Source organism: Lactuca serriola, chromosome 2 (assembly GCF_051521515.1).
Source record: "Lactuca serriola cultivar US96UC23 chromosome 2, Lser_US96UC23_V15, whole genome shotgun sequence".
Taxonomy (NCBI): Eukaryota; Viridiplantae; Streptophyta; class Magnoliopsida; order Asterales; family Asteraceae; genus Lactuca; species Lactuca serriola.
Window position 1 is genome coordinate 82,870,389 of NC_136409.1, and position 20,026 is coordinate 82,890,414.

The following is a 20,026-nucleotide window of genomic DNA, read 5'->3' on the forward strand; positions in this document are numbered from 1 at the left end:
GTACATACTTGACTCGACCCGGCATGGTCCATTTGGGTTGCACTTCACCCGAACTAGTTATGGATAATTTTATGAGAGTTATACACACATGTTTATTAATATATTATAAGTTATAATATATTAATATGAAGTTATGTTATTTAATTAGTCTTAGTCTTAAATTAATTATGAATTAATTTAGAGATTAAAAGGAAGACTAATTAGATTATGGGCTATTGGTTTTATATGGTGTGGGCTAACACTCATTTGTTAATGGGCTAGGCTTGGATGGAAGTCCATGGACATCGGTCCTTGGAAAAGGAAAGGTCATGGGTTATTAGGGTTTCACCCTAATCATGTACACTATATAAGCATGCTTATGTTGCATGAAATAGCCACTAGTGTCACTAGTGTGGTTTTGTGTGTGTGGCCGATTTTCTATGTGTGTATACACTCTCTCAAAGTTTTCCAAGTGTTTGTGGTGATTTGTGATTCCATTTGAGGCATTCACATTGTTGGTGCTAGGCTCTCAAACTCCAAGCAATCAACCACCATCAAAAGGTATGTATTTCTACTAGTACTTTTATGATTCATAATCCTTATGCTATGCTAGTTAGGAAGAAACATTGGAAATTATTATTTGCATGTATTTTAGAAGAAAACATAGATCCAAGGTTTATTAGGGTTGCATGCACACTTAGGAAGTGTTAGATTGCTCAAAACCCAACAATTGTTTCTTTGGTGTAGGAGGCTATGGCCGAGATCCGACATATCCATGTGCAGCGAGCGACTGCGACGAGACCGAGAAAGCAAATTAGGGAACACAAAAGGGCGGCGAGGATGACGACGAAGTCGGAGGTAGAGGTGGTCGATTGACGGAGAGCGGGGACGATCGATGGAAGGGAAGAGATACGGTGGAGACATAGGGGACGTGGGAGGGAGAAGAGAGAGAGAGAGAGAGAGAGAGAGAGAGAGAGAGAGATCTGATGAGAAATCGTAATCGGATGTGTGTATAAGGAGTTAAATTCTATAACCCTAAAATGCCCCTAATTCCATTTAATTTATATGCCCCCTTCCCTTTATTTTTCCACTTATTTACAAAAATGCTACAATGCATCTTGACCATCCATTTTTTTGATCCAAAGTTCCACTTATATAAATATATATATATATATATATATATATATAACCCACTATGTTTGCTTCACCGAACTTCATTTAGCCTTTTTTCTCTTTTCTTTTATTTACTTGTCATAATTCTTGTGCACCTTAAACATTTTTTTAATTAATTTAATTTTATTTTTATTAAAAAATAAACAAAATACACTAAAATACTTAAAATAATTTTGTCTGACAAATAGTGATATACTTTAAGACTTTTAATTTTTTTATATTGTTTATATAATACTAAAAATAGTAAAAAAAAATTGGGTTATAAATCGCTTAATATTGTCAATACTAAAGTGGTTAAAGTAGATCGGTATAAAAACAAGTTAATAGGTTTAAGTTACAATATACTAAATTATAGTTACAATATACTACATTATAGGATAGAAAGCGTAAAAAAATTGTCATTTCTACTTCGTCTTACCCGCTGGCGATTAACCATTAGTCGCACCCTTACTGTGAAATCCCCAAAATCTCGGCCAGAAAAGACCGGTTTTATTTATGCTTTTTAAACATTTTCAGATTAATTTCTTTTGATTTAAAAGAGTTGCAGAATTTTTTCCCAAAAACAAAATATGATAAAATTTTATTTATCAAAGCATTTCATCAAGAGATGCATTTTCATTATATAATCAAAACTCGGGATGTCATGTTCCGATACAGGCCATAAAGCATAAACGATAACATTACAAGTCATTCAACAAATATATACATATACAGACTTGTAAACAAAACAACTTGATGATTCATCCATCTTATGCCCTCGCGCCACTACTTGTGATACAAATAAACTGAGTGGGTCAGGCTTGGGGCCTGGTGAGCGTATAGGTTTTTCAACCCACAATAAATAATTATATTTAATTTAACAATCAATAATAACCCGATTACCCATTCCCGTTATCATCACTTTACGTCCCTAGAATAACATCTATCTCAAGGGACCTAACCTAGGATTTTCATCGGGACGGACATTACTGCAGAAGGGGCTTCCTCAACAATAAGTGTCCTAAAGGCAACCATGTAGGGGTGATTTCCAAGTACGCTGGGCGTAATCTTGGTTACGCTTCGCAAACAGTGCCCCTTCCTTTATTGACTTTAACATCCTTAGGTAAATTTGTCAGCTTCGCAAACAGTGCCCCTTCCTTTGGCAATTTTAACAAATGGACCCTTTGGCAATGGTACATGGGACTATCACAAACTTAACTTTTCTCTTTACCATTTGGTCAAGTGAGTTGACTATGGCCGATACCTTTCCATTGGGAAGAGAATGCTTTTTCTGGATTTCCACTGTCACCATTGTCAATGTCCATAAAGTTTTGGGAAGTCAATCTTCTAATCAAATTTGATTTACTAGCCTTCCAAATCATTGCTGATTCAGCAGTACCAAGCAAATAAATAAGATCATTAAGGGTCTTGTCATAGTATGTTTCATAGGAGTCCCAAAGGAACTCACTATGTGACTTAGAAAGTGATTGAACCACCAACTTTCTCAAGACTTTGACACCCAACTCTCCCGGCTTGTCAATATGTGACTTCATCTCCAAGATGTGATCACACCTATACCTTGCCTTGCCAATAGGGCCTGAGTGACCTTGAACTTGTGGGTTAGGGAGAATAATTGGAGGAGGTAGAGGAAGTGAAGTTCTAAGAGATTTGGGAGGATCATAGATGTCTGAACTAGACATCTTTTGGGAGATATTCAAGATAGTTGATCTAAAGTCCTTAATATAACACCCAATATAAAATATTAAGGCTAGGACCCTACAAACTATTTTATAACTTGGAAGACGGATGCCGTAATCCAAGCTATAAAATATTTGAAGGTAGGTGAATGACGATTCACCAATTTCCACCAAGATAAACGAAATGTATTATTAGGTTTTAATTGGTTTTGAAACTCCTAGGTTCTTTTGAGATTCATTGAACTTTTCAACGGCATGTTTCAATCTCGAGTTTGCCCTTCAGGTTTTGTGACTGGGATGCCGAGGATCACAAAACAAGGTGTGAATAACCATGCAAATATACTTGGTACCCTTAATTACCCCTCAATCGATGTGTCGGTTAACCACACATGCTCCACCGATGTTATGATAAACATTAAGTTACCCTTTGTCTACCTTGTTAAATCAAGCTAGTGTGCCTGTTAACCACACACGCTCCACTAACTGACTTAAGAAAGTGCAAAGTGTAGTTTCATGGGTTAGCACCAAATTCACATTTTCCTAAGTAACTAAGATTGGGAATTTATAAATATTTAGTTACTTAGCATTTATCATTAATACTTTTAATGAAGGGAGAATTATAGTCCTTGTCCTACTTGTTCGGCTAACGACCCTCCACCGGTCAAGGAAGCGGTGGGTGAGAGTGGACACCCATTAAACTGCCATTTTATAGGCAGTAACCTTATACCCCCCTTATAGACCGGCTTTGTGAATGAGGCCTACTAATGGTAAGACGACTTGCTCTTATACATATATATAAATATTATTAACTTATAATATTATAAAGTATAAGGGTTGAATTTTAACTTTTAAAATTCTAAGGGCATCACTTGGAATTAAAGTATTCATTAGAGAAAACTTTTCAAATTCCAAAATTTGAGGGCAAGTTTTGAAACTATTCAAAACTCTTGGATTTTCATAACTTATGAGTTTTAATTAAAGCTTTAAAACTTTTAACGAAGAGACTCTTGGACATCCATAACTTGAGGACAAGTTATGGAGCCATAAAAACTATTTATAAGGAAAGAGTCTTTATTTTTTTTTTGTAAACTAATGCATTTTTATGAGTTTTTAAGATTCATAAATGTGACTTTTCATATAACTTGAGGACAAGTTACAAAAACACATTTTATGAACTACCTCTAGATTAATTAGGATTGAAAACAACTAAAACACATTTTTTTTCCATTAATCTAAACTAACTCATAAATCAAGGAAACATAAAACTTTTGGTAATCCATAACTTATAGAGTTAAATGCTTGTTTTATGATGAAACTTTTCATGTTCCATAACTTAAGAATAAGTTATGGAATACTTTAAAACATTAACAACAAATTTTGTAACTCCATAAAAACTTTGAACCAATTTTTTTTTTTTTAATTTTAAAACATTTTCATATCCATCACTTATGGAGGTTTGAAAACACTTAAGATCACAACTTAAAAAAAACATTTTTGAGCTCCAAAATTTTATGACAAAATTTTTAACTCCTTAAATTTGACCTAATTCAACTCATATAGCAAATGATTCAAATTTTACAAATAATTAGTTTTTCACAAAACAAGTAATTATCTTAAAATTTGACAAACTTCATGTTTTTTTTTTCTTTTTTTTCAACTTTGAAAATCAAACATTTGCATGAATATAACAGAAAACAATCCATGGCTCTAATACCATTGTTGGGTTTTAGTATACTACAACATCCTATGGTGCACATACAACCCTAAATACCTTGGATCTATGTTTTCTCTATATACATGCAAATATGAAGTTTCCAAGATATTACCCTATACTAGCATACAAATATCATATACTTGGGTAATAAAATAGTTAGAATACATACCTTGTTGTTGTTGCTTGACTCCATGAAGCTTGAGAGCCTAGTGCCCCAAGTGTGACACCTCAAATGGTTCACACAACATCATGAACACTTGGAATAACCATCAGAAGAAGAGACTCCAAGCTCAAATTGACTGGCCCTCATATGACTATTACTTGTGTCAATTTCATGAGCTAAATGGGTCCTTATATAGTGTACACATTAGGGTTACACCATGTAACCCATGACTTTACCCATTCCTTATGCTTCGTGGGTTTTAACCTCCATGGAGTATCCATGGACCACTACATGGGTTAAACCCAACATAAGGAATCTTGGATCATAAGCCCACATATATAAGATTGAATGATTTACACAATCAATCCCCATATATTTAATTAGTCTATTTTGATCAATAAATTATGTCCAAATTTATTCTTGATCAATAATAATTAAATAACATAATTTTATATTAATATATTAGAACTTATAATATATTAATATGTCACAAATGTTCTCCTCTCACAAACGGTGTATCCAAATGTCTTGATGCCATGCAACCCAAATGGACCATGTCGAGTCGGGTCAAGTCTCACCAATTATAGTTATGGACTTAGACACTAATCCAACACCAACATCGTTTGAATCATCATTTGTACACCAGCCATTGATATCGGTTTAGGTGCAACAGCTAGAACAGGTACTTGCTCGATCACTGGTGGTTGATTCCTGTTTTCATCAGCATTTCCCACTCCACTCCTCTTTCTCACCATTTTGATCTATACACCGAATAAGGCGAAATTAGATCCTCATTCACGATAGATATGCAAATCATCCTTATCACTCCGAAACGTTTACATGCTAGATCTAATAACGTAGACATACACTTAGAATCCTACACACATAAGGTTTCCAGATCCGGTCGGCAACAAACCATAGATCCGAACAAATAATATCATATATGGCAACATATAACATTTAGGACGTAAAAGCATTTTACGCAACTTTCCTAAAATAAACTAGTGCTTGTGTTTGAAATATAACAGACATACATCTAACAACCTTCATTTAGCATTCTAAGTTTAAGTCTAGAAATCCTACAAATTCCTAGTTCGCTTAAACTAATGCTCAGATACCAACTATGACATCCCCAAAATCTCGGCTAGAAAAGACCGGTTTCATTTATGCTTTTTAAACATTTTCAGAGTAATTTCTTTTCATTTAAAAGAGTTGCGGAATTTGTTCCCAAAAACAAAATATGATAAAATAATATTTATCAAAGCATTTCATCAAGAGATGCATTTTCATTATATAATCAAAACTCGGGATGTCATGTTCCGATACAGAATATAAAGCATAAACGATAACATTACAAGTCATTCAACAAATATATACATATACAGACTTGTAAACAAAACAACTTGATGATTCATCCATCTTATGCCCTCGCGCCACTACCTGTGATACAAATAAACTGAGTGGGTCAGGCTTGGAGCCTGGTGAGCGTATAGGGTTTTCAACCCACAATAAATAATTATATTTAATTCAACAATCAAAATTAACCCGATTACCCATTCCTGTTATCCTCACTTTACGTCCCTAGAATAACATCTATCTCAAGGGACCTAACCTAGGATTTTCATCGGGAGGGACATTACTGCAGAGGGGCTTCCTCAACAATAAGTGTCCTAAAGGCAACCATGTGGGGATAGAGTACACCGGTGAACACATCGTTCATAATACCTACAAGTTATGAGCCTGCTAGTGTTCCACATGACTGTCTAGAAAGAGTCTGTGGTCGTCATCCATACTCTGTTGAATGACTAGAATAACACCATCAATGAGGCCTCTCATCAATTTATTTCATTGCACACTAACTGTCTACCCATGTTCTACCCAACATATTAGTAGATAAAAATATACATGTTTTATACATAATTTTTTTTAAAAGAAAAACTGTATAGCATGCTCTTTCAATAGCCCATCCAAATAGCAAGTAATATGTAAATACATAACAAGAAATTTCAAGGAGAGTCATATAAGTCTATGTGTTAGAAGGTAATAATAATACCCTCAAACAACCCGTATTCTTAAATACATTCAACGATTACTTGTATAATATCGTGTATTGAAAGGGACTATACACTCACCTTGATCAAAAGATGATCGGGCAGCACTATGGCTTGCAGAACTAGTATTCTTCGGTATATCTAAAAGATCTTCACAAAAACTGTGCTACTCGCAGGCATGGCTTCGGCTCGTCAATCTCACTTCTCAGGATCTTCGGGACTTCGGAACTTGCTTTGGGACTTGGGAATGATACCGGGGCTTCGGGATATAATTGGCATGAAAATCGAGGCAAAAACTAGAGAGAAAGGAAGAAAAATGGCAAGGAAAATGGCTGATCTCGGTTTCTATTTATAGGCTGCTGGGTCTGGGATTATGCTAGGCGTAATTTCCAAGTACGCTGGGCGTAATCTTGGTTACGCTGGGCGTACTTCGACGTCACTGCATGCGTCATTTGGTGGCACTCGAGTATTGGTCAGGCAACTTGCACCCCTCTGCGTACGCTGGGCGTACTCAAATTACGCTCGACGTAATTTGACTCGTCAAACTTCTAAATTGCGTAACTTTCCCATACGAGCTCCGTTTTCGACGTTCTTTATATCAACGCGTAGGTGAGACCATACTCTACAACTTTCATTTAGACTCCATCGGCTAATTTTGAATTTTATTTTTATTATTTATTTTTAGTAGGCCGGGACAGAAAAATTTCGTTAGAAATTCATAACTTCTTCGTCTGATGTCCGTTTTCGTCTGTCTTTTCGCCAACGTACTACTATCAACGAGATCTTCGATTCTCGTTTAGATTGTTTTGGCTAAAACTCGCTCGATCTCAATTCGAACTTTTGGGATATCTACTGCTAAGCTGAAACTTCGAAAAATCATAACTTCCTCATACGAAGTCAGATTTAGGCGTTCTTTTTATGCATGCTCTCGGTTTAACATTATCTACGTCTTTCGTGTTGATCACTAAGGCTAAATATTACTCCTTCGTAAATTCACTATTTACGTCACGCTGTGCCACACCGGTTTTGTCGCGAAACTTCGACAGGTCATAACTTTTTTGTCTTAACTCGGATTTCGACATTCATTATATCTTCGGAATCCTTGTTTCAACCACTACATCTTCATGCAAAGATATCGGGCAGATCTCACACTTTAATTTTGACGCTTATTTTATTCTTAATTCATTAAATTATAATAATTAAGAAAATAAACACATAATTCACAAATAATACATTCTTATTATTTCAAATTGGGTTACAAAGGTTAAACTAGACTATTACATTGCTAAAAATAGCAAGCCCAGAAACACGGGCATTACACTTACCCTCTGGTGATTAATACTTAGTCACACCCTTGCTCTTATTCTTCGACGGGATCAAACGCCAGGGCTAGGTTTGTTTGGAATTCTCTTGCGATTATTATCCAGTGTTTTTTTTTCTATTTCGTTTTCTGGGGTTTTGTGATGTAGAGAATGTATCAAGGTTTTTATTTTGTTTCTAATTTTCCTATTGAAGTGGATGATGATTTAGTGAGACAGATTTATGAGAAGTTTGGTGTTGTTTCTGATGTGTATATGGACAAGAAGCTTGCTAAGCTTGGGAAATAATTTGCCTTTGTCCGTTACCTTCATTTGCGAAATAAAAATGCTATGTAGTTGAAGCTTAGGTCAGAATGAACAGACCACTATTACTTTTTCATTGTTGCTCATTTTAGGAGGGAAGTTCATGGTACTCATCAAAAAAATAATTATCCAACTAAGAAGTATGATCAATCGATAACTCCAGTGGAGATTCATGTTCAATCTAATGTGCATGGATCTTATGCTAACATTATTGTTAAATCTGGTGTTGTTCATGTTGCTCTTTTTGTTATGAAAATTATTATTGAAGATAAGGAGCTTCCTCTAATTGATTCTCAAAATCATGTTGTCATTGGTAGAGTTAGAGGTCTTGGATTAATTCATAAACTTTTGATTTTTCTTAAACAAAAAGGGTTTATTAATTTATCTATTAGATATGTTCGTGGAGATTGGGCTCATATTCTTTGTGAATCTGTAAAGGCTTGTAATAAATAATTAAACACAAAGCCATGCATTCTATTTTTTTTTTTTTTGCTTTGAAACCAGTTTTGGATGCTTCTTGCATTAATGAATCATTTGGTTGGGTTGAAATCATAGGTTTCTATTGTTTGCATAGATTGATTATGTGTTTAGTAGGGTGGTGTCTTTGTGGGGTCATGTATGTTTTCTATAAGATGTTTTGCACAGATCCTATGTGTTAGATTAAGGTGTCGAAAGTCTTATGCAAATTGGTATAATCTTAGTGAATAAAAGAAAAATCATTTATCGGTTGTAGTCATAACCATAAATAACTAGAACTCACATTAGGAGAGAGATAAAATGTTTTTTTTAATATACTATATGACTAATGTATTCATTAGAAATAGTTAATAATTAATTTTGAATTAATTAAAAATATTTTGAATTTATTAATTATTAATCATAATTAATCTAAAATTAATTCGGGATAAACTGAAATTAATTAAAGATGCAAAGCATGAATTGTAATTGTTCGAAAGTTGAACAAACGAAGCAATTTTGGAACCATCAAAGCATGGACGGTTTTGATCAGGGTTTCTGGAAGCCTCTTGGTAGCTAATAAGAAAAAAAATTGAACTTGGATTAAATCTCATATTAATTGTTCAAATATGGATTTATCTCAAAGTTACCTAAGCTCTAAATAGGACCCTTGGGCATCAAAATTTCCTGGCGTCTCATACATAGAAGGTAAATTATGAATTTCACTTCTTTCTCCCATCTCTTTCAAGTTATAATGTTTTAGGTTTTATGTGCGAACCATGACAGATATTCAGTGGATGTTTCTTTTTTGTGGATCGTTTGAATAATTCAATAGTTCGTATATTTAAATATACTAAAATGTATGTTTTCTAATATAGTATTTTCAGTTATACCTAGATTATATTAGTTTTTCATAGTATGTTACTATAATGATAAAATGTCATAGATTCTTAGGTTGCATGTACTTATAAATTCTTTATGTGAAATTTTGTTGTACAAATATGTTTTATTGTAACCGAGAAAAGTCATCAGTGGTATCAGAAAGTACGATTTTCTATTATATTTGCATTGGTGAAAATTTGATAAACTGAAAATCGAGAAATTGGATGACTGTTTGTCAGGCTCGTTGTGCCCCTGTCTTGGCATGTCGCGCCTTACGCTCCAATATTTTTGTCAGATTTTTTTTCCATCTTCGAATTGGTAGGATAATTACTAGTTAGTTATACTTATTTAATTGCTTAAAATCTAAACTTTTAAATAAGGTAATTGGATAAATCCTAATATTGAAATTGAAGGAGTAAAAATTAATATAATTTAATTAAATGTTTAATTTAGATGATTGTTTATTTCAAAAAATATTTGATTTTAATTAATTAAAAGTTAATTAAGAAAATTAAATTTACACCTTGTATTTTAAAAGGTTTTAAAATACACCGCTATTATATATATATATATATATATATATATATATATATATATATATATATATATATATATATATATATATATATATATATAAGAGTTATAATAGTATATGTAAAATACTAAGTTACTCTAACCAAGAGTAGGCCTCTGTTGGGTCAAAAATATGGTTTATACTTTGCTTTTCTAAGCATTTATTGTTTTTATTATTTGGGCCAAAAATAGTATTGGATTATTTGTAGCTTGGAACGAAAAACCATGTGTTTTCGGTCTAGCATTGGATTTAGGCCTTGAGTTTGTGGCCCATATATATAGGTGTAAGGGGTGAGGAGTGAAATAGGAATAGAATAGTGTAACATTTATAAATTTCACGCCAAATTCAAACTTTTTAAGTCATAAATAAAAGTCAAATAGTATTGTTTACAAAATGTTTTCAAATCAATATCCATCTGAGTGTCCCAAAAATCATAACATCAGGATGAGGAGCGGTACGGTCACGCCTTCGCCTTTCCATGGACTCCTGAAGTACCTGAAACAATAAACTGAACACTGTAAGCCCGAGGCTTAGTGAGCTACCCCCAAAATACCAATACCACACCGACAATACCGTATCGGTAATAATCAATCAATCATCATGCATATTGTGCCATCGGCCTGACTGGACCGCCCTACCGGGCCTACACTCTGTCTGAATCTATCCCGAGCCTTCGACATGACTGATCCGCCTGGTGGGCCTGCAGTCTCCCCGGACCGCTCATAGGGTATGTTGGCCTATAGCACAAAGCAGGACCGCCTCAACCCAACCAACAAGCAAATAACCATGTTCGTATAACTATCATATATTGGCATATACAAACATCAAACATATATGACACACTGATCATCAACTATAGAATCCTCTCGTAACTAGAGTAACGACCTAGCAGGTCACTAACATACCAATCCTTACGGATCATAAAGGCATAACATACGATTTATCCTGATACCGATCTAACAGATCAAATCCATATGTAGCATACCATAACAACCGATCTAACTGATCTCTAGCATAGCAACCATCCTAAACCAGGATGAAATCTACCATAGAAACCATCCTAACCCAGGATGAAATCTAGCATAGCAATGACATAACAACCATCCTAAACCAGGATGTAAACCATAAAGGGCCGACCTTGGTGCCATAGACCCTATCGATATAGTGAGGATAACTCACCTCGCATATGTCGACTCGGAAGATAAACTCAAACTCTCGGATCACTTGACACAGGCTCCACCACCTATGACCATAATACAAAATACTCATAAGTCCTCAACCTTATAAGGTACTCCATAACTCACCAGTCAACCCCTGGGCAAAGTCAAAGTTAAAGTCAAAGTCCTCAGTCAAGGTCAACAGTCCATGTTGACCCTAACTCGCCGAGTACACCCAGCTACTCGCCGAGTCCCTTGAAGCACAATCCAACTTGCTGAGTCATCTAGGTGACTCGTCGTGTTCCTTTGAATCCTAATCAAACCTTAACGCCACCCGTCGAGTTCCCTCCTTGCGACTCGACGGATATACATGCGAACATGTTCTTGGTTAAAATTCATCCGACTCGCCGAGTTGTTCTTCAACTCGTCGGGTCCCTTGACAGTCTTCATCGGACTCGCCGAGTTGTTCTTCAAATCGTTGAGTTCAACGGCCATCTTCATGTGACCCGCCGAGTCGACCTTGCGACTCGCCGAGTCCATTCAATCCTCTTCCCATACAGGTCCATTTTGATCCATGCAACGGCTCCAGATCATAGATCGAAGCTTCTAGGGCATGCTTATCACGTAAAGTTGCAAACTTTACGTGCATGCATGGCTATAAAGGCTCTAAATGTCTACTTTAAGTTCTTAATGAAGCTTTAAGTCTAAGAGAGACCTCAATCCCAACCAATAAAACAACTTTATGATTCTAGATTCCAAGGAGGGTCCAGATCTGAAGTTACAACCTCAGATCTAGCCCATAGCTCATTCTAGGGATGAGCAAAAGGACCGGGGAACCGGCCGGAACCGGTCCCGGAACCGGAATCGGTCCCGAAACCGGCACCCGATGGAACCGGTCGGGCCGGGACGTATACTATAAATTCGTGATTATTTGGAACCGGGACCTGGAAAGAACCGGCTATTGGAACCGGCCCAAAACCAGGAACCGGCCCGGCTGGAAAACCATGTCACGTAATGACGTTCATGATCGATCCCACCTCCTGCTTGCGATACACACAAAAAAAACTTCTTCTTCCCATCTAGTCTCAAATCGCAATCGGTCTCATAACAAAAAAAAATGCAATCGCTCTTGACTTCTTGTGAGTCACGACCACGATCCCACCTCCTACCGGCTGCCACGATCCCAAGTCCCAACTCCAAGTTCACGATCGAACCCTACTCTCTTCAACAATCGGCAATCAACATCACTTCATCATCATTCAATTCTTCATCTCCAAGTTTCCATCGATTACAAGTTTCCATCTCCAAGTTTCAATCGATCTTCAATTCTTTATCATCATTCATTGATTTTCATCTTCAATTGCTTCAATGATTCAAACTATGGATGTTCATGAAGATCAAGTAAGAGCATATATTTATATTTCATGTTTTAAGATTATATACTTCAATATTAGCTTCAATGCTTCAATGATTCACCAAATAATGGCATGCATGCAAGTTTTTTTTCTTTGGTTTTGTTGTCTCCATTCCAAATATATGCATTGTTATCCTTACTTAATTAAAAGATCTTGATTCTTGATCATAGTCTCATAGTGGAGTACTCCTTTACCGATGAAAGGTTGTACATATAATATATGTTTCATGTTTTAAGCTCCATTTAACAATGTACTTTGTAGACATACATGCAAGGTTTTTGTTAGATTAGTTTATTGTTTATAGTATGAATGTAATTATGTAAGGTTGTCAAAACTACGAATTTGTATAGTACTTTTGTTATATAATTAATGTGTAAAATTGACATTGTAGGATTTGGATGGGCTACCAAATGTACCATCATCAAGATAGCGAAACTCGGATGCTCATGATGCCAATATTGAAGATGGTAATCTGGCTAATTGGATTGGAAAAGACTTTGATGACCAAGTAAGATTAGTATTTAGCTCATTAGCAATATTTATTTCTTTAGCAATCTGTCCAAATATTAAATTGTGCATAAATAGTTCAATTTAACTTGTTTTGACCTGAATCTTTTTCCTACATGTAGATTAGGATTTGTAGTTGAGTTTACACTATAAAAACACTTGATTTGGTTAAAATCTGAATGAGTTACAAGCCCCGCAAGGAAGGGTGTCAAATCTGATTTTTTTTTTTTTTTTGTAACAGCAATAAAACGTGATGTGATTTTGTTGTTCAAATGTGCATAACTCATTCAATTTAACTTTTTTTGACCTGAATCTTTTTCCTACATGTATATTAGGATTTGTAGTTGAGTTTAGACTATAAATATGCTTCATTTGGTTAAAAATTGAATGAGTTACAAGCCCCGCAAGGAAGGGTGTCAAATCTGATTTTTTTTTCTAACAGCAATAAAACGTGATGTGATTTTGTTGTTCAAGTGTGCATAACTCATTCAAATTAACTTGTTTTGACCTGAATCTTTCTCCTACATGTAGATTAGGATTTGTAGTTGAATTTAGACTATAAAAACGCTTGATTTGGTTAAAAATTGAATGAGTTACAAGCCCCGCAAGGAAGGGTGTCAAATCTGATTTTTTTTTTATATTTATTTTTAAGCATTTAAACGTAATATGACTTATTATATGTTTTATTTTGTGAATATAGGATTATGGAGAAGATTCAGAAGAAGATTATATAGAAGAAACACCGGCATGGAATGTTATACCAAGTGATGAATCAAACCAAGAAGAGGAGCCACAAGAACAACAACCTTCAAAAAAACGAAAATTTGCAACCACACAAAAACAAAGACAACCAAAAAAACCAACACAAACAAAAAAACCACCACCACCACAAAAACGAACACAAGAAAAATACCCAACAAAACCAAAACCCAAAAACAAAAAAAAGACTCAAAAGGAGTTAAGGGACCGGATTAACCCAACCAGACGAGGTGAGGGTAGAGATAATGGTACCGCTCCTGTTTGGAAATACTTCGAGATCGAATGGATAAAGGAGGACGATGGAATTGAAAGAAAGTGGGCCGAATGTAATTATTGTTTACATTTACTAGCCGCAGATCGAAACCAGAATGGTACAACTTCAATAAACAAGCATTTTAATGGGTGCAAGTTAAATCCAGACAACATACCGAAACAAGTTGATGACAAACAACAAAAGTTGTCATTTACGAAAGCTCCTAATGGTGAGGGTCATGTATACACATGGAAACATGATGATACTAGGATCCAACTTGCCTTGCTAGGACTTTTCACCATCGGGGAACTACCATTTAAATTCATTGAAAACAAGACATTCATAGAATTTGTAAACGCCCTCAATGGTAGGGTGAAATTGCCTTCAAGGCATAAAATTTCTCGTGATATTGTGTCATTCTATTTAATGGAGAGGCAGAAGCTGTACAAACATTTGAGCAACCCCAAAATAGCCATCCACTTGACAACCGACACGTGGACATCCTCGTGTCAAAAGATAAATTATATGGTTGTCACGGCCCACTTCATTACCGAAGATTTTGTCATGCACAAAAGGGTAGTCAACTTTAGAGAGGTTGATACTCACAAAGCTGAAGACATGGCCCGGGAGTTGCTAATTTGCATAAACGAGTGGGGGATGAAGAATGTCATGACGATGACTGTTGATAATGCCAAGAGAAATGACGCGGCAATCAACATCATTGTGAAAGAACTACCGGGTATTTACGAGAATGGCAAACATTTTCACATTAGGTGTATGGCTCATATCATAAACCTAGTTGTGAAAATGGGGTTAAAACACGAAGTTTATCATGTAAAAAACCTACAAGATGCGGTGAAATACATTAGAGCCTCCCCGCAACGGATCAAGACGTTTAAACAAGCCATGAAGGATGCGGCTGTAGAAAGTCAAAGGTTTTTGTGTGGTGAAACTCCAACAAGGTGGAACTCTACCTTTGAATTTCTAAGATCAGCGTACGATGTGAAAGACGCATTTCTCGAATATAGCCATCAAGGTAAATAAAATCAATTAATCAAATATATTTCAGCACTAAAATTAGCAATATTTATTTCTTTAGCAATCAGTCCAAATATTAAATTGTGCATAACTAGTTCAATTTAACTTGTTTTGACCTGAATCTTTTTCCTACATGTAGCTTAGGATTTGTAGTTGAGTTTAGACTATAAAAACGCTTCATTTGGTTAAAAATTGAATGAGTTACAAGCCCCGCAAGGAAGGGTGTCAAATCTGAATTTTTTTTTTCTAACAGCAATAAAACGTGATGTGATTTTGTTGTTCAAGTGTGCATAACTCATTCAATTTAACTTTTTTTGACCTGAATCTTTTTCCTAAATGTAGATTAGGATTTGTAGTTGAATTTAGACTATAAAAACGCTTGATTTGGTTAAAAATTGAATGAGTTACAAGCCCCGCAAGGAAGGGTGTCAAATCTGATTTTTTTTTTTCTAACAACAATAAAACGTAATCTGATTTTGTTGTTCTTTTTTTGTAGATCCAATGTTTCAAAAAACTGTGGGAAGGGTACCATCACATTCAGATTTTGAGATGATTAAAAAGATGATGGAGTTCCTTGAGAAGTTTAAGAAGAAAACTAAAAAAGTTTCGTGATCAACAAAGCCTATCTTCCATACGTATACCCGGGAGATCCTAGATATAGAGCAACATCTTAGGAAACATGAAACCAACCCGGATTTTATGTTTATGGTACTAGATATGAAAGATAAATATGAAAAATATTGGGGTGACTATGATACTATAAGTGATTATGTCTTCTTTGCGACATTGTTAGATCCTCAATGCAAATCAAAGTTTATGAAAGTTGTTTTTACCCAAATGCTTAAAGCCAAGAACAAAGATAAAAAGATGTTCGCTGATGAGATAGAATCCAAAGCACGTGCAAAGGTTATTAATATCGAATGCAAATTGGACAAGTTTTTCAAGACATACTTGGAAAGGTCAAACATGACCTCATCGTCTCAACAAGAAACTCCTGAAGAAGTTGTTAATTTTGATGACGAAAACGAATTCTTTAGAAGCTATATGACTTCGGGAAGTTTCCCCTTGACTTCGTCTGAAAGTCAATTGCAACGATACTTAAACGAGGACCCAATCAGATTTGACAAAGGATATGATATCCTCACATGGTGGAAAAATAATGCGGTGCGGTTCCCGATCGTTGCTCGAATGGCAAGAGGTATCGACCTTCTTTTACTCTAATTAAAATTTTTAATTTATAAATTTGTGTTGTGTATTATACACTAATTTGTTTATTAATAGATATTTTGGGGATGCAAATTTCCACCGTAGCATCCGAATCCACATTCAGTAATGGTCGTTGAGTAATTACCGACTACCGTACTAATTTGTCCGTTGTGATTGTGGAGGCATTGATATGCACTCAAGATTGGCTAAGACAGAGTAGCTTGCCTATATATGACTACGACGAAGTGCACGATGTGTTAGCTGACGATGACCTCGCTATCGGTAATACACTAATACTTGTTACATCTTATTTTTAACTTCTTATTAGTATTTGTTACATTTTAGTAAGTAATAACATTTTTCTTTTGTATTATATATAGACATTGTGGATGCTATACACAACTTGAAGCTAACGGGGAAGAGATCGGGGAATTAGTCAAAATGTCAAAGAAATGTTGGAATCCACATATTAGACTTTGTTTTTTTTTTTGGTGAAACTTGGAAGTATATTTTGAATGTCGAAAGTGTATTTTGAATGTTGAATGTTTGAATGTTTGATATTAATAACATAACTTTGACGACATCCATGTTTAATTTGCTTGTAATAATTTAAATAAAAGACCCATGGTTAATTTGCTTGAATGTTGAATCGTTTATTAAAATGTTTATTATTAAAATGTTGATTATTTACTAGTATTTAAACATCCACTTCTTCATAAAAAACCAATAAAACTCAAAGTAAATTAGTCGTTGGAATTACTCGAAAAACCGGCAAAAATCGGACCCGAAAAACCAATAAAACGCAAAGTAATTTAGTCGTTGGGTACATCAAAATTTAGCCGGTTCCAAACTCGAAAAACCGGTAAAAACCGGACCCGGAACCGGAACCGGTATAACCGTCGGGCCGGTTTGGTTCTTCATTTTTGCCGAAGCCGGTTCCCCGGTCCGGTTCGGGCCGGTTCGGTTCTTTTACTCATCCCTAGCTCATTCTTTCAACTTAATACTTCACTAAAAACCCTAAAACTCGACAATGGAAGAGACTCACAAGAAGAAAGGCGATTTGGTTACCTCCAGAAGATGATGATTGAGATAAGAGCTGATTTCCACACTCCACTTGCTCCAAAACCCTTCTCCTCTAAGCCTTCTCTCCCCAAAATCCTCTTTTCAAGCTTCAATCACACAATGGCACACACACACACACACAAGCACGTATTAGGGTTTTAAGGGCTCTCAAAGACTGCAAGGAGGCCAAAGGAGGTTAAGGCTCCTTTAAATAGGGGTGCAAACCTCGAGAGTTAGGGTTTCATTTGCCAGCTCCAACTCGCCGAGTCTCAAAGTGGACTCGTCGAGTAGGTCACTTAACGCGTGGTCCCTCCCCGCTGCTACTCGACGAGTAGGTCGACCGACTCGTCGAGTAGGGCTTCATCCAATAGTTCTTATGTAATTAATACCTGATAATCGGGGTGTTACAACTCTCCCCCACTTGAACTAGACTTCGCCCTCGAAGTCCGCTGGAATAAACAATGTCGGGTAATGCTCGCGCATCTCCGCCTCCGGCTCCCATGTCTACTTGGATCCCTTCCGATGTTCCCATTGTACCTTTACCAAAGGTATTTCCTTGTTCTGCATAATCTTCTTCTTCCTTTCCATAATCGCCGCAGGCCTTTCCACATAGTTCAGGCGCTTATCGACCTGAATTTCATCCAACGATACCACTGCCTCCTGGTCCATAATGCATTTTCGCAATTGCGAAACATGAAATGTGTTGTGGATCCGGCTAAGCTCCTCCGGAAGCTCTAGCCTATAAGTCACCCTGCCAACCCTGGCGTTAATCCTGAACGACCCAATCTAACAGGGACTCAATTTTCCCCTCTTCCTGAAGTGGATCACACCCTTCCAGGGTGAGACCTTCAGAAGAACCATGTCACCCGCCTGAAATTCTAGCTCAGATTGGCGTCAGTCGGCATAACTTTTCTTTCGGCTCTGAGTGGTCTGCAGTCGCTGTCTAATCTGCTGTATCATTTTGGTAGTTTGCAGAACTACCTCTGTCCGACCCATCACTCTGTGCCCAACCTCGCCCCAACAGAATGGGGTCCTACACTTCCGCCAATACAACAGCTCGAAAGGCGGGGTGCTAATACTGGAATGATAGTTGTTGTTGTAGGAGAACTCTGCAAGTGGTAGGTGGGAATCCTAACTGCCACCGAAATCAATAACGCACACCCTTAGCATATCCTCGAGGGTCTGATTGGTCTGCTCACTCTGCCCATCAGTCTACGGATGGAACGCCGTACTAAAGTGCAGTCGTGTACCCAGTTCCTCATGGAACTTCTGCCAAAAACGGGAACGATAGAAACTGGAACCCCATGGCGAGAGACAATCTCTCTAACGTACAGGTCGACCAACTTCTCTGTCGACGAACTCTCCCGTATGGCTAGGAAATGGGCACTCTTGGTCAATCGATCCACGATGACCCATATAGCATCGAACGCCCTTGCCGTCTTCGGCAACTTCATGATGAAATCCATTGCGATCCTTTCCCATTTCCACATGGGATTCACCAGAGGCTTTAACTTACCATGCAGCCTCTGATGCTCCGCCTTTACCATACTACAGGTCAAGCACCTCTCAACAAACCAAGCGATATCTCGCTTCATACCAGGCCACCAATAATTCAAACTCAAATCTCGATACATCTTGGTGGCTCCCGGGTGAATCGAAAAACGAGACTTATGAACCTCCTCCATCACTATCTGTCGGACCCCTTCGGACATCGGAACCCAAACCCGACCGTAGCGGGTCAACAATCTGCAGCTATCCTGAACAAACCGGGCACTTTCGCCCTTAATCTTCTCCAACTTCCAGTTCTCTGGCCTCATGCCCTCAATCTGAGCATCTCTGATCAAACCCACCAGCGGGGAATCCACTGCTATCCTCATACACCTGGCTAGGGTCGAGGACCCAGTTGACTTGCGGCTTAGAGCATCCGCAACCACATTCGCTTTACCAGGATGTTAAAGGATCTCGCAATCATTGTCCTTGACCACATCCAGCCACCTGCGCTGCCTCATGTTTAGGTTCGGCTGATCCATGATGTCTCTCAAACTCTTGTGATCCGTGTATATAGTACAACGGACCCCATACAAATAGTGCCTCCAAATCTTGAGAGTGAAGACCACCGCACCCAATTTAAGATTGTGTGTGCGGTATCTTGTCTCATGCGGTTTCAGCTGTCGGGACGAGTAGGCTACAACTCGTCCCCTCTGCATGAGGACTGCCCCCAAGCCTGCGATGGATGCATCACAAAATACCACAAAATCTTCCACTCCCTCGAGGAGTGTCAACTCATAAACACTGTCGGAGGGTCTCAAATGCCCTCTACTGCTCAGGGACCCACCTAA

General features: G+C 36.9%; 2 long non-coding RNA genes across 2 annotated transcripts; both read left to right on the plus strand.

Annotated features, from left to right (window-relative positions):
- The first annotated feature begins 12,696 nt into the window (after nt 1-12,696).
- Nucleotides 12,697-14,315, plus strand: LOC145090357 (uncharacterized). The gene is made up of 3 exons (XR_013701513.1): nt 12,697-12,848; nt 13,254-13,370; nt 14,070-14,315. It is a non-coding gene; the product is annotated as an uncharacterized LOC145090357 (long non-coding RNA).
- A 2,162-nt stretch (nt 14,316-16,477) lies between these two features.
- LOC145090358 (uncharacterized) lies at nt 16,478-17,161 on the plus strand. The gene is made up of 3 exons (XR_013701514.1): nt 16,478-16,617; nt 16,701-16,907; nt 17,006-17,161. It is a non-coding gene; the product is annotated as an uncharacterized LOC145090358 (long non-coding RNA).
- Nucleotides 17,162-20,026: the final 2,865 nt, after the last annotated feature.